The sequence below is a fragment of the Cyanistes caeruleus genome, chromosome 5 (assembly GCF_971803275.1).
Source record: "Cyanistes caeruleus chromosome 5, bCyaCae1.hap1.1, whole genome shotgun sequence".
Classification (NCBI taxonomy): domain Eukaryota; kingdom Metazoa; phylum Chordata; class Aves; order Passeriformes; family Paridae; genus Cyanistes; species Cyanistes caeruleus.
In genome coordinates this window covers 13,780,783-13,796,631 of record NC_141705.1, presented here as the reverse complement: position 1 = coordinate 13,796,631, position 15,849 = coordinate 13,780,783, and positions in this window count along the sequence as shown.

Here is a 15,849-nt window from a genome sequence, read left to right as displayed (position 1 = left end):
GGTGTTGCTTGATACCTGTTTTCTCAGGGCACCTAGCCAAGCCTGTGATCACTCTTGCAAACATAAAATAAACACAAATCTTTATGAGAACTCAAAGCCTGGAACTCCCCTCGAGTACAAAAAGAAATGCCAACCAAATAATTATTCAGGGTGGCACTGCAGGACTAAGACTTTCCCTTTGCGTCACAATGTAGATCAGTGCGAGACTTTGAAAGCCAGATATTGTACCTGCAGAGGACAAAGATTAAACTATATCCCAGGAACACTGCTGGAAGATTATGGAAGGGGAAAAACACCAAAGCTATTACTTCATCAAGAGTATTGCTACATGTACTGCTGGTGCTGCATGATCTTGTTACATGTGCTTTGCTCTTCCTTGTATATTTTTCCTGCTGTTACAGGTGAAAAAGCATCTACTGTGCTTGGGTAAATTAACATTTCTTTGGAACATGTCAGAAAAAAATATATTTTTAAATCTGCTACACTCATTGATGAGTGTGTGAAACTTAACACTATGGAATGTTTTAGATTGAAACTTTTTTAGTTTGGTTCTCAAAGCTGATAATTTTATGTTTCCTTGTCTACTACCATTTTCAGAGTCAGCTTCTGAAGAAAGCCAGGATTTCATTCCCCGTTGTCATTTAAACAGATTTCAAATGCCAAAGAGAAATATGGGTTATGGAATACGGCATATGGCATATTTCCGTGTATCTTTCTTCTGCTTTATCTAGCATGGCTGATCATATATTTAAAAAATATCACACATGTACTCTATAAGTAAGAGACTGTACATCCAAACTACTTCTCATGGGAATATTCATTCTCCTTTCTTTTTTCTGAAGTCTGTGACTTGAAAGTCCTACTTATGACCACATTGTGAATGAAATTTTGCAGGAGTACTTTAGTAGATGTTTTCTAATACAGTAACAAAGTAATAAAACTAAAATAAGGCAAAAGTATGAAATTAAACTAAGTCAACAAAATGTGCTGAACTTGATGCTAGGTATATACATGCTGAAATAGTTGCAAGTATGTGCCTCTACAGCTGTAACAATATTTTCTCATTCTTAACCCAGCAACCTTTATTTTTATGACTCTGTCTAAATGCCCAGTTAGGCTCAAAAGATTGTATGTTCAATGTTAATTTCTTCATTTTTTAATTGATTGGAAAACCCAGTTATGGGTGGAAGCCATGCAAATATCTTGTGAATGGAAAAAATTTTCATTAATAATTTGCTTGCAAAAAATAAATGAAATTGCATTTGTCTCCTAGAATTTTACCAGAGAAAAGTACTCTTTTCCTGCAACAATAACCCATCCACAGTAAATTTTCTACTTAAATACCACACAACAGTTGATGCAGTTTTTAAGTTAATAGTGCAATAAACTCAACAGTGATGCTGCAGATTTTAAATGCCATCTGGGAAATATAAAATATGGAAGTCAGAGTGGGGAGCAGCTGGATGCATGGGAACATCTGATCTCATTGGTCTGAGAAACCTTTTTTTTTTTTTTTTAATGGTAAGGAATATGAAATTTTTGGCTTGGAGATAACTTTTTGTTGTCTATGAAAGCAGGGTCTTCAATTAACTTCCAAGTCAATAATCCTAACATAATTACATCATCTTTGTATTTAATATTGATATTATTCTCTTCCAAAACAGATTTTAAGAGCCAACCCCAGATAGCAGGTGCATCCCTTAGTATAAGAAAAAAAAAAAATTGAATACAGCTCTGACACATAGCTTCAATTACAAAGGCACATTGCCTTGCCCGAAGGAGTATTTTGAAACTGATGGCAAAATTCTTCTTTTCTTAATTTGGATGAAGATTACAGAAACAGGAACATTTATACATTCACCGAAAACATAATAACTTACATGCCCTTCCCTCCTTGGTTTACATTCAATCAGTCATTAGTATTTCATCAATAAAGATCAGGCCAGGTTCCAGGATCCAACACAGTTCAGTCCAGGTAACACTCAAAATGAGAAGTTCTTTCAGTAATTCTTAACCAAACAGACTTTTCAGGATGTCTCCTATTACTGAAATTGCTGTAACTCTTCTTTCCTCCCCTGTATGCTACAGTCCTGTCACATCTGTGCTATTAACTGTTGTGCTATCACCCCATAAGAAATAGATGCATTATCTGATGGTGTTTTTATAGAATACTATTCAAACGAATAGGAAGTCACAACATTATGGAGCTCAAAAATTACTTTATATGTTTTTGCTCTGATATATTTTAAACTTTAATTGAATAAAATTCAGTTTATTTTGTCTGTGCCATTGCAATACAGAAGGAGTTATTGTCACACCATTATGCCATGTATGTAGTTATTTAATGGTAAATGATATTTTATAAATAGAAATATATAATCAAAGCAACAAAACTTTATTATTGCTACAGTAGCAGCCATGTTATTGGCCATATTTTGAGTCTTTTACCCATAAAGCAAATGGTAGCACTGTTTCTTTGGAAGTGACAGAAGCATTTTGAGAACCATTCTCTTAGTACATGTAGGAATAGGGTCTTTGTTCCCTCTGTGACCTCACTTAAAATAGAACATGCAGGCATTTGAATTATTATCTATAGTCAGTTAACAACAGTTGGTGAAGTTTTGCTAAACCAAAGGTATCAAAAGTGTGCATGTTCTGAAAGTAAAGGAACTGGAGCCATAGGAGATGTTATTTGGGTTTTTTTTTTAATGTCTTTTAACTTTCTTGCCAAAATATATGTGTTCCTGTGCAAAGGGAATAATAGAGGGAAAAAAGGACACATGCTGCAGAATCAGAGCACCTACTCTATTTTACTGTGACACTGGCTGGACCTCAGCTAGGCAGCTGCATGAATAAAGGACATAAAGTGGATAGAAAGGGAACACTGGATACAGGTGAACATCTTGTCATAACCTCATTACTTCTGTTCATACCCTTACAAATGATGAACAAGCACTCTCAACTCTCAATTCTCAAAACAACTTCTTTTCTAGCTCTTGTCTGTGCCAGACAAAAGGCATCCAAATCCATCTGGATGTCCATTGATTCCCATGCCTTGAGGCCTTTTTTACATGTTAGTGCACTATAAAGCAATTAGAGTTATTCACCTCAATTTCTAATCTTCTCCTTTTTTGTTTTTAAATTTGTACTGAGTCTTCCATCTGCTACAAATAAAAAGGTTTGATGAATAAATTATTTACAGCCTGCAGGAGGAGAAGAGTTCATACGAAACAGTTTGCAGACAGGAGACTTGCAAAAGAGGATATTTTCATATAGAAAAAAAAAGCATCTGTGGACCAGTTGGTTTCTTGCTGACTAAGCCAACTGGGTATGATACAATTTTGGCAGCTTCCTGATTCTTGTGTGGGCTCCAGTTATATGAATTCCATAAGATATTTATTATTGAATGTAACTATATATTGAATATTAGGCATATGATGGTCTGTGATGTTGACAATAGTTTTCTAAGTTAATTATTTAACAGCAAATGATATTAAAATCCTAGTGCCATTTTTATATAACAAACTTGAGTCATTTTATTCTCAGAAAAATTCAGGAAAAACAAAGTAAAAGTTCAACTGCCTCTAATGCTCCTTTTTGTGACTCACAGAAAAACTTTTTTTCTACTGCCTTATGCAAGAAAGTTAAATTTCAAGCTTGGTAAGTAAAGGAAAGGATTTACTCTCCCTTAAAAAGATGGCAATGCATGAAAAATTGATTTTAGCAAGCGAATTAACTGTTCATGTCATTGAACAGAGATTGACAGCTCATGAAAGTGAAAATGAAATCCTTTCTTGTTCTCAGAGCAAGGGTAAAATGGGTGTCAGAGCCTCTGTGGGGACTTGTGGAGTTCTGGTATGTTCCCTCCACCTTAGCACAAGCATGAGAGTTTTACTGCCTCTCATCTGTCACCTCAAAAAGATGCCTTTTCTTCTCCTGTGCTCCAGATTACCAGCCGTAAATTGGTCTGTTTAGCTGTGAGTATACTGGAAATAACAGTGTAAACATAAAGGAGAAAGTGGCTTAGTAGAAGCAGCTCCCTACTCCGCCCACGTAACTGCTTGCCTTATAAACAGTTAGCTGAACCAGCTGGGAGGACAGTGTGCCCAGTGCAGACAGAAGGAACACATTTCACTGGTATTGCTGCTAAACTCTTCATTCCCTTATGCAGGAGACAGCTTTGTTGTTGTTCCTACTAAGTGAAGGACCTCAGCCTTTAAAATTGCATCCATTTCTTTGGCACACAGGCCATTATGTCTTGTGTTTGATTGTCTAGTAATAAATACTTGCTGGGAATGATGCCTCTGAATTTCCTATTCCCCAAACCAGTAATTCAGAATGTGATTTCAGCAGATACAAGCCATGGTTGAGCACTCAAAGATATTGCTTATTCTGGCCAAAGCTGTTCAGAATTGTGCCAGAACAGGAGAGAATTCAGCTGAAAAGGAACCCAAACAAAACCTGTTTTCTCAGCTGCATCAGGTCCCTCGTTGGGGTCATCACGGTTCTGCAAACAGAAGCATCCCTGAGCAGACCTGAATGTGAGACAGCCTTTCATTCCAACACTGCCACCAAAAATTAGCCCATTAAACTACAGAAGTCTTCAGGTATTACAGTACTTTGAGATATTCCTGCCCTCTATTTTTACTGTCTTAGGACTGGTACAATTTTGTGGGCACTTATCCTTTGAATTGGATCGGGAAACTGCTGTGTCTTTTTATACATTTGCTTTAAAGCACTGGTCATGTAAAGAAGACAAAAAAAAGTGGCATGCAGTGGCCATTGTTGGGGGTTCCTGCAGATTGTTCCATGGAGCAGTTTGTGGTGTGACACCACAGCCTTTGTATGTACATTTCAGCATGACCTATCTTCACCCACTAGTTCAGACCAATCCATGAACTGACAAATGCTTTTGATAAAAACATTTAAGCTGAATGAATGCCCAGGGCTCATTTCCTCCTCTTGACTGATGTTAGACATAACAGTGTTCAAACACTCTGAGTGAAGAGGAGGTGGTGATAAATGACCCTCAAACCTGTCTCTGAGGACGCTGCAATGGTGGAAGTGCAGAATTCCCCACACCTCTTAAAATGTTCGTCTTTCAATGGGTTATATTTTCCATTCAATTTTTGCCTTTCCATTAAATCCTTCAAGTTTTGTCTGTCTGCCAACAAAGGGTAGAGCGTCTGAGATAATTCCTGTTTTTGAAGGAGACACTCTTAGTACCACCCTTAGACAATTTCACAAGGGAACTGTGCCACAATTTTGTATATTTATAATTGAATATTTATATTATAATTTGATGGGTGCAATCAACCAGAAAAAGAATGACAAGAAAAAGTCTTTCCTTTTCTAAAAGAATATACGATTATTGATCGCTTTTAAGCAAAATATCAATAGTTGGGAAAACCTTTGTTCTAATCAGTAGGATTGTCTTCTTGCTCTGCTCTCAGATGCACTGATTAAACATGCTGTCCTCCATGGAATCTCTGAGGAAAGGGAGACAATTGTGTAGGTCCATAGACATAAACTACAGTTTATGCAGAAAATGCAGAAAGGCAACCTTTGGCATTTTCAAAAGCAACTTCAAAAAGTACTGGATTCTTTTATGGGCTGCAGCTCTGACAGCCTTCTGAAGGTGCTGTGAATATTGTCACAGGGACCTCTACCCTCTAAAATACCCCACCAACCAAAAACCACACACAAAGAACCCAAAACCCAATACAAGGAGCCCACAACTGAAGAAAAAAACACTACATTTTAAATATCTACAAACTGAAGTGATGAAAATAAAATCTTCTCATCTTTAAAGACACTAAAGACCATCTTAGGTAGTGTCATTTTTCTGTTTATGCCATCTCCAGTGATAAATCCCCCTTAGCTTAGCTAACCTTTTCAGAAGTTTTGCTTTCTCTATAGGCAAAAGTTAAAAAGAACCAACCAGAAGGCAGGGGAGACCTACCTCAGCTCTACTTTCTATTCAACAGCTGCAAACATATCACAGGAATTTAGCATTATAGCAAGTTAAAACAATGGAAGAAACCCAAATAATCAAATAAAATACACAAACATTAGACATACACTAGACTTTTCCAGGTGGTAAGCCAAACTGTCATATTGTTTAAATTAACATAGGGTCACTAAGCCCTACACACTTTGATATCATTACATTTTTACCACTGGAAAAGAGATGAAGAAAACAAAAATTATCTGTAGTTGTTCCATAGTGCCCCTTCATTTCTGAAATGGTGTAAAGTACTTTATTAAAATGAAAGTAAATTCCTCCCTGTCTGGTCCCAGAAAAGAATACCAAGGTTATTTAGCTATCCTTCTTAAACTAGCCAAACAGCATGAGAGAAAAAAAGGTATCTATAAAATTATCAGCAGAGTTGTATAGAGCCAAATGTCTTTCAAAGAACAAGAAATCATGTAGAAATTATCAATAATCAAAGTGTTCATGAAAACAACCCATGTCTAATAAAATCACCTCCACCCAAATAAGCACAATTCATTTTGAGTTACTGCCTATCAGTCCAATACTTGCTATGTAAACTTGTCTTGTGCAGACTTGACTTGTTCACTCTTTTACAGAGTTAATTTAAAACCATGGCTGCTCTACATATTTTCCAGAAGGACAGTCAATAAGCTGCTAACTTGATATGTTGCTTTACAATTTATCTCAGAGCAGACAATTAAGTTAAATGCAGCAGAAGGATGCAGACAGTCCCAGCAGTTATGGTTCATTGATAGTGTATTCTGCAGCTCAAACTAAAGATTTGTGGTGGATCAAGCTATTTTTCTTTTATATCCCTAGAAAATTCTACTAAATTACCCATATTTTGACACCTGTAATTCAAGTATAAGGGAGAGAATGAAAACAAATTTTTCTTCTGGTTTTCTTGGAGCTTGTAAAGCAGTAAAGAAGTTACCAGGCTTCTTTGCCTTTTCTAGAATATTTAGTGAATGCCTCAGGAAAAGGAAATGCCAGTTTCCTTCTCTCTATTTAATATTTCAAAATAAAACAAAAAGAATATGCAGAAGTGGTTACCAAGGCAGATGCCAACTTGCTCATGCAGGCAGGATCAGCTGACAAGACAAAGTGGGCAGGTGCAGATTGGTTTATGAGATGTGGACCGTAAGGACAGTCATCATTCCCTTGAAATCATTAATCATTATTCGCCTCCTAACAATTTATTAGCCTCCACAGGCACTCAGAAAAAAGCTATACCTTGCAATCTGAGTATGCAGGCTAAAATGCTAGCTTGAAAAGCAGAAGAAGCAGCAACCATGTCCTTTATTGAATGAAACGTCTCAGGATGGTGCTGATCTGGCAGGAGAAGTCTCTCACACAATGGTGAACAAAGACTTCCACAAACTGCAAAGCAAGGTCATGACTATGCTCAGATGTCAGCTGTAATTTAGAGAATAGGTCAGAGAAATGTGAAGTTGGTAAGCATTTTTCTTCCTTTTTTAATTACATAATTCATGTACATGTTCACAGAAGAAAGACAACCAGCTCTGCCTACAACACACCCAGAGGAATACTGAGGAATCTCTATTTTCCCTGAATTTGGTCTAGATCAAGAGGTGGCCTCAAAAGAGCAAATGATGTTACCATCAAATGGAGGTTAGCTTAGGGGAAAAAGGTGAAAGCACGAGCTTCACAATTGTTCTTTAGTAGCTCTCCCAGAACAAACTGACATTTTAATTTATCCCTTTCTTGAGATGCCTTTTATTGACTGCATACCTCAATAGAAGTTTTGCTTCAAAATCATTAGAATACAGTCATATTGAGACATGGTGGTGCTGTTTGTCCTGAGTATATGCTGAGGTCACTTGTCTTGATTGTCATCTGGGGAAAAATAAGATTCATGAAAGAAAGTGTAGGTTTGGGTGAACTTTGGTGTCACTGGAAAAGAGCAATATTGCCCTACTTCTATAGAAATTATGAAAAGGAGAAGAAAATAGCAGGCAGGAAGAAAAAGGTGCTGCAGCAATGAGGTCAATGACTATTAGATTTATAGACTTACCTAAGTTAAGCTAAATATAGAACTACATTCTTTTCTAATAAACACAACAAAGAAAGCAAAAATAAAATACATAAACATAACAAATTTTAAATGTTTGTTAAAAAAACCCAATAAACTGTCAATAGCATCAAGCTTTTCAATATTTTTGAAGTGCCCATATAGATATTTCATTTGCAGGAGGCAACAATGTTCCCTTAAATCATTGAGAGTAATTGGATATATCTGGCTGCTGCTCTGTGGACTGAAATAGGAAATTTAAATTGCCATTCTATAGTTAATAGTCCCATAAAATAAACAAACCCTTTTTCTGATTGACTTTTGTAGGTGAATATCAGAATGGAAGTTAATTTTTTCACCTAAAACTGGCAGAAAATTGTTTAAAAATTTATACACCTGTTAGTAAGATGTACCTCATGTCTTCTTTCAAAAAGTAGGCAATGCAATGTGTTATACCATTTACAGTACTGTTTGCAAAAATTATGTTCTATTGCTGTTCTGCCTGATTGGCTGTAAAAATCATGAACAGGATTTAAACAACATCTGAATGTCTGTGACAACATTGCCTCAGATATCCACATGATGTACAACAGAAACCTTTACAGCTTTACTTGCAAAATCAGTCACATAAAGCTGATTTTTTTTTTTTTTTTTTTTGTGCTATGTTTTCTGCTAAGTGTAATTTAGAACATCCTTGCATGAATGTTGTCAGGCAAGATTCCAAAACAGAACCAAAAACCTACAGGTACCTCACCACCATCCTTTAAAATTGTGAGTTTTAAATACATTTTGTGAGTAGAAAAAGGGGATTGGCATTCTGGAAAGGGAACAATAGAATTTCCCCTAAGGATCCCCATGGAAATATTTTTGGAAACAAACAGCTTTTCTTCATATCTAGTAAATTATACCCCTGAAATCACATAATTCTAATATTTATCATTACTGCAATTTGCCCCTGACTCCCAGTGCCTTTCAAATCACTGATACTGTAGGAATGTAGCTGAAGTTAAAGACCTCAGATGAGCTTCTTGCTAGAGGTATAACAGTGACTCCACTCAAATGCTAAAACTTGTATTTAATGATCTATCTATTCAGAATTCCTCAATTATTATACAGTTTCCATATAATTTATGTATTTTCAAGGACACTGAAATTGAAGAACAAAGAGAACAGGCTAGCACATTTTAAGCAAAACAAATATTTTCTTAGTAGAATTCACACCATGGAATCCTTGAATCACTGAATATACTGAGTTAGAAGGGATCCATCAAGATCATTAAGTCCAACTCCTGGACCTGCACAGGACACCCCAAAAATCACACCATGTGCCTGAGAGCTTTGTCCAAATGCTTCTGGAGCTCTGCCAGGCTGGTGCTGTGACCACTGCCCTGAGGAGCCTGTTCCTGTGCCCAGCCACCCTCTGGTGGTTTCCTGATATCCAACCCTAAAGCTCTCCTGACACAACTTCAGGGCATTTCCTCGAGTCCTGCTGTTGGCCACCAGAGTGGTACCTGCCCCTTCAGTTCCCCTCACAAGGAAGTTTTAACTGCACTGAGGTCTTCTCCAGGCTGAACAAACCAAGTGACCTCAGCTGCTCCTCATATACACCTTCCCCTCCAGAGCCTCCTACTCTGACTATACTTTCCTGAGTGTAGCAACCTGGTTCCACATTTATTGCCCCTTCAACTCATCTTCAACTAAAAATTAAAGGAATAAAAAAACAATCTGCAAGAGAACACCTAAAGCTTCTAGCACCTGCTAGAAGCTGATCAGCAATGTATATAATCCAATTCTATTAACCCAATATAAAAGGAGTTGAAAATTAATCATTTAATATATTATAATATTTTAATTAATTAATTATAATTAATATATAATATTATAATATATATTGGATATAAAGAAGTAAAGTTTAAAGAAAAATAGTTTTGTAAGAAACATTTTTTCTTAATAGAGAATAGATGAAAAAACAAAATTAACAGAGAGTAGATAACAAAGGTTAAATAATGTAACATTTTCATTTTCTACATTACCAACACAGATAACTTCTGTACAAGGTCACTCTGGACAAAACAGGCAGAATATGAATGGTCTATGATGATCTTGACTGTCCTCACCCTGCCTTTATTGAGGAAAATAATCAGATTTATACAATTCTTTAAATGTAATGTTGGAGAAACAATTATGAACATCACTGTCACAGCTAACAAATATATGAAAATCTCTCTCTTTTGTATCTTCAAGAATGTAAATCAGAGATGCTAGACCTTTAGTCCATCTCTCTTTAGTAGGATTTGAAGCTTAACCTCTTCTAGGATTTATTTGAGTAACAATAAAACATTGGACATATGTAAACATATGTACAGAGTCACAGCTATATGATTGCACCTGGGAAACAAGAAGTGAAACATGAATTCTGGAAAGGTAGGAACATACACAGAACTGTGCAAAACTTTTATTTTCTCATGAGCTGAACTAACCTCATTTCCGAAGTAAAGCAAAACAAAACAATGCAAAAAACCACAACACCACACTCAGCTCACCACACTTGATATTTTCCCATGTCTCTTGCAATCTGACTGTCAGCTTTCCATTGATTCATCCCTCACAACCTTTCCTAATCTATTCATTTCCCCTCCCCTTTCCTAGAGTCTTTGAAGTTTCAGATCTCTGCTGAACCCAGGCATAGCCCTAGGAGGAGTACCCCATTGCAGCCTACACCGAGCCAGTTTGTATCCCAATAGCCCAGAAGCCACTCATAGCTAAAATTCTTTGAAGTCATATACCTTAGGCTGCCTAATCTGTGTCATTGTTCTTCGAAGGCATTCCTTTAACAACCTTGTTGCCATTTCCCAGGATTTAACTCTTTGCATTCAGATTGGCAACCAAAGAAAACCGAACCCTGAAAGAGTCAGAAAGAGTCAATACTAAATTAATAACAAATTCTGAAAGGATATATTCCAATCTTTATAGCTTGAATAGAAGAAAATTAATTTTATAAATGCTAATTTATATGATTTTTTTAATTCTAAGTTGTTACTTAAATTATAATGAAATTAAAAAGACCAAATTGATTTTGAGTGCAAGATGCTTCATAACTCAGCTTTACTGACACTTTTAGCCCTTACAGTATTTTCTGGAAGTTGTGAAAAACCAGATCTCCGTAGGATGAAAAATGCTTCACTGCATGGAACTCACACCAGAATTTTGTCCCTTACCTTCCCTATCTAGTGCACAGTGAGACTTCTCCCTCCTGCAGAAGGGCTGCCCTGCAGTGCTGGTAAAAGCTGCTCCGAGAAGCCATCAGAAAACACGGCTCTACAGAGTGCTCACTTCTCTTACTCTGGGGATGCTCCTTGCAGCTCCCCTGGAAGCAGGGCCCAGGACCTCCTCCCCAGGACAAGAACATGCCTTTCACACAACTGAGGACCTATTTCCTTTTAGAAAAAAGTTGTGCCATGGCAGGATTCCTACAAATACCAAGGGGTAGCATTATTTTCATACAAATTCAACTGGCTGTGTCTGTTCCTTTCCAGTTCACAGAGAGAAGGAAACATTTGGAGGGTTGGCTGACATTCTGTAGACATTTGTTGTTATTTTATTAATCACATCCTGAAGGTGCTGCTTAAGTAGTTGAGGTCATTTCCACCTCAAAAGCAGGCACCCCTCACCTCCTCCCTGTAACTTGAATACTTTATGAGGACCCTCTCTAGACTGAGTGGGTTCAGTACCATACATTGCTTCTTCAGATGGAGAACCCTCATCAGAAGTTTTAAAAGTCTGATTAACTATAAAATCCCAGTCTGTACATCCTTTAGGGCATTTTTTTCTAGTATGTCTCTTCAGACCACTATTCTAGATTAATTCACACAAAACAGTCACATAAAAATAGTGGGACTTGATGCGAATCAATCAAATTATTAAACAGAAATATTTTCATCTCTTTGTTTTATTAGTATTTTGATTATAGGATTGCAATATGGGGTACAAGATACCTGTAATAACCTTGGTAAAACCAGAATTTGGAGCATACTTTCAACAAACATTAAAGTGCAAGCGTCAGGGAAATTTGGGTCACAAAGTAAATTTTGGCAGGAAAATATTCAGAAGTTTACTGCATGATTTCAATACAGCAAAATATGCTGCTAAGACTCTAAGATTAGTTTGCTATTTAGCCTAACCAGATCTGGTGAGGAAGATATTCACAAAGTGACCGAAAAAACCTCAGTATACATTAAGTCAAATTTCTGATTTCTGGAGGAAAAGCAAAACCAAAAAAACATTCAGAAATTGCCTAAGAAGTTATTTGGCACAATTGGTTTCAATGTAATTTTGATCCCGAATGAAAAAACTACACAGAATTTGTTTATATTGGCCACACTTCTCAAATAAATGAGGCTGGTGAAAATCTTTTGCCTGCCAAGAGAGAACCCCCACTTTGATTATTGGCATTTCAATGCAATTACAGAATTCAGGTTTAAAAATTAGCCTGACTGATAAAAAGCACATTCTTCATAAATATTTAACCTTCTTCAGTATGACAGTAATTATAGTGTGGAGCTCACTAGCTGCATATTCCATTTAAAAGATCTGTCATGCCTTCCATTCGAAATGCTTCTTTTCAAAGGTTTGCAATGCCAAGATAAAAAGAAAACTCCCCCAAGGTGGAAACTTGGAATAAAATCTCATCTTCTTAAAATTATTATTAATGGTAGATTCTAAGGATGAGAGGCTGTTTGAAATATAGTGAGATTTTACAACTGCTGCTTTCTTTTCCTGAGCAAAATATTTGATAACATTGGGTAGCCATTCAAATTCTATACTCTAAAAATATCTGGAAAAAACTTGCAAAATAATTTCAAAATTAAATCACTGATTTTCATAGTTTTGTATTGTAACATCCTTTGATCCTACTGATACAATTTCCTCATTTAAAAAATACTTGAAATAAAGTATTTGCTATTCAATACAATTGTTTTATAGTAAATGAAATGTTTCTTTTCCATGGACTGTAGATACCCAAAGAAAACTATTACTTAGCTTTGGATAGGTATAAATACATTTTGATGAATAAAACCATACTTTCCTGTAATGGAAAGCTAGGGAATATCTTTGAAGAGAGTTTTGATAATGCTTAACTCAAAATTGTGACTTTTTTAACTCAGGGAAGCTAATTCAGCCATCTGAAGTCTGGCAGTCGGTGTGGGTCTAAGGAGGGAAGAGAGAAAGTGCTAAACCTCAGCTATTTTCATTAGCTAAGTAAAGATAACAGGTCTTGCCAGGAGAGGCTGATATTTGTGGCTGTGCTGGCACCCAGACACTTGACCCAGGTTTTCACTTGCCACAGGAGTGGGATGTGTAACTCTCTTGCCAGGGCAGAGTCTTGGTTTGTTACTGAGCAGCTGTAGTCAGAGCACCTTAGGAACAACCTTGACTTCCCTCCTTCTTGCAAGGAGAGAGCAGGAGCATCTCCCAGGAGCTATTTTCCCATTCTCTGCCCACACAGTGTGGATAGGAAACTAGGCTAGTTTGTGTGTAGGTGGTTATGGGGAGGAGATAAATAAAGACACATATGTTTATATGGCGCTTCATCTCTACTGAAAATCAGTGAATTTGGAGCCCAGCTTCTGCTTATGCAGCTTTGAAAAGCTTCTTGTCTGTCCTTGGGGTTGAACTCTTATTAAAGAGAAAACTTCTCTCCAGCTTTATGACCGCACAGGTGAACAGTAACTGAATTAGCCAAAAAAATGCAGTCAAAATTTGAGTTTCCCTTGAGATTCTCTTAAACACTGAAAGTTTTAATGAAACATCTGTGCTTCACTTCATCCCTCTTCTAGGTTTATTTTAAAAATATGAAGAACCTTTCTCTTTCTTTTTATTCATAATAGCTTTTGCTGCAGTTACCCGCACACACTCAGAGGCTATTATTATTCACTTACATTGCTTTGCATCTATGACAGTTAATGTCAATGCATTTTTGTCACTGCAGCATTTAGTTAGCATGAGAATTTTCTGTAACTTTTGACAGCCACCCGAAGTATTTCTCATTTAAATATGATGTCATAAAAATCATATACAAACTCTCTTACTTCCCTATTAACACTTTTTCCAGATTTTTTTTAAATTATGCTACACCGCACTTGGATCTCATTTCCTTCTTCTATTGTCACAACCAAGTTTATACTCTACCTTCTATTTCATACCCTTTAAAATGTTGCTGACCTATAAGGGGACTTTTCTTTATTTCCTGAGACAGCTTCATTTCTCCAGCAATATTAGTTTGATCGTCCCTACTGATATGCTGTTGGCTTCAGAAGACCCCTAGCAGATGTGTGAATTAGGAGTTCCCCCTACAGAGTAACTCTTCCCTCAGATAACCTCTCACCATTTCTCCATTAACTCTGGTACACAGGATACTCATCACTCACTATAAAGTGTGTTTACCTGGTTAAGTAATGATTTCATATTTCTACATTTTCCCTGAGAGGACCCTTAACATATATTTAATATGCCAAAGGATATTGGCATTTAGATGGTTATTAAGCTAAGTAGACAAAAAGACTGCATGAATCTACACATCTATCTAGTAAAAGAATCCAGGTTAATTGAACCTTGGTTTCTTCAGATCGTTTTTGTTTCTTCAGAAAGTTTAGTATCACATTGGCCACCTTCTATGACTTCTGTATTAAACAATGTATGGCACACCACAGTCATTGACCAAATTCATTTCATTAGGACATATTTCTCTTACTACTACTCTAAATTTACTGAATTTCAGAGAGGGAAATAACACCAAAAACAAAGAATGAACAATAAAAAATAGTAAAGAAAGGAGAAAAGCCACCACTCAGACACAAAAAGACACGTGAAATTAAAAATAGAGGGGATTTAAACGGAGAAGTATAACTTTTTCCAAAATAAACTTATTTTTTCTGCTACTGAAGACTATCCTATTCTCAGTGTTGTGCAGCAGATAGAACTCATTTTCTAGAAACTCACTGCACTACTTGCAAGTCCTTCTCTTTTCTAGGATTACAAAATGGGAGGTACTCACCTTTCCTCATATTGGAGATCTAGGACCAGTTCTATTGTTCCAGCTCTCCTGGAACAAAACCTATGAAAAAATAAAAACTGGAAAAAGAAGCAATTTTTATTCACTGTTAAAAAATCGGTTTCCCTTTAAAATTAGAACATAAGTGACAAGGTGATGCTTGAAGCAGGAATCTGGGTGACAATTACTTGGAGATAAGCAAGCAGGTTATACATTCAAAAATTTGAAAATATGAGGGGAAAACAAGCATGTTTTCCTCAGTAAGATATGCTTATCTGAGGATGAGGCTGTCATTACTGGGTCTGGGCAACCTCTCTTTCATGCACTATTTCTTCATTATGATCTGTCACATTTTAACCTCTTCGTGTAACCATGGCTGTCAAGTACCAAAGACAATTCCGTCACATTTGCCTCCAAAAGTATGTTTGCATTTGCCTACATGCTTTCCAAATTCTTTGCACAACTTATGAAGAGACATGCAAATAAAAAGATAATGGACTAGTATTTTCTTTGAAGAAATCCTAGTTATTAGGAACAGTTCATTTTTATGGTTTGATTTCTAGGCAGTGGTAATTTCTGATGTTTAGTTCATCTGGGTCAGCTATTATTTAAACATTGTTAAAATGCACAATAAATGAAATTTATTTTACTGAAGTTGCTTAAGTTTATTTGATCATAATCATGTAAGTATCAGCATATACAAGTCCATAATTTAAATTTTCTTTCAGTTTTATAGTCTGAACTCCTCCATAACTCTTGCTGTGAACTGTA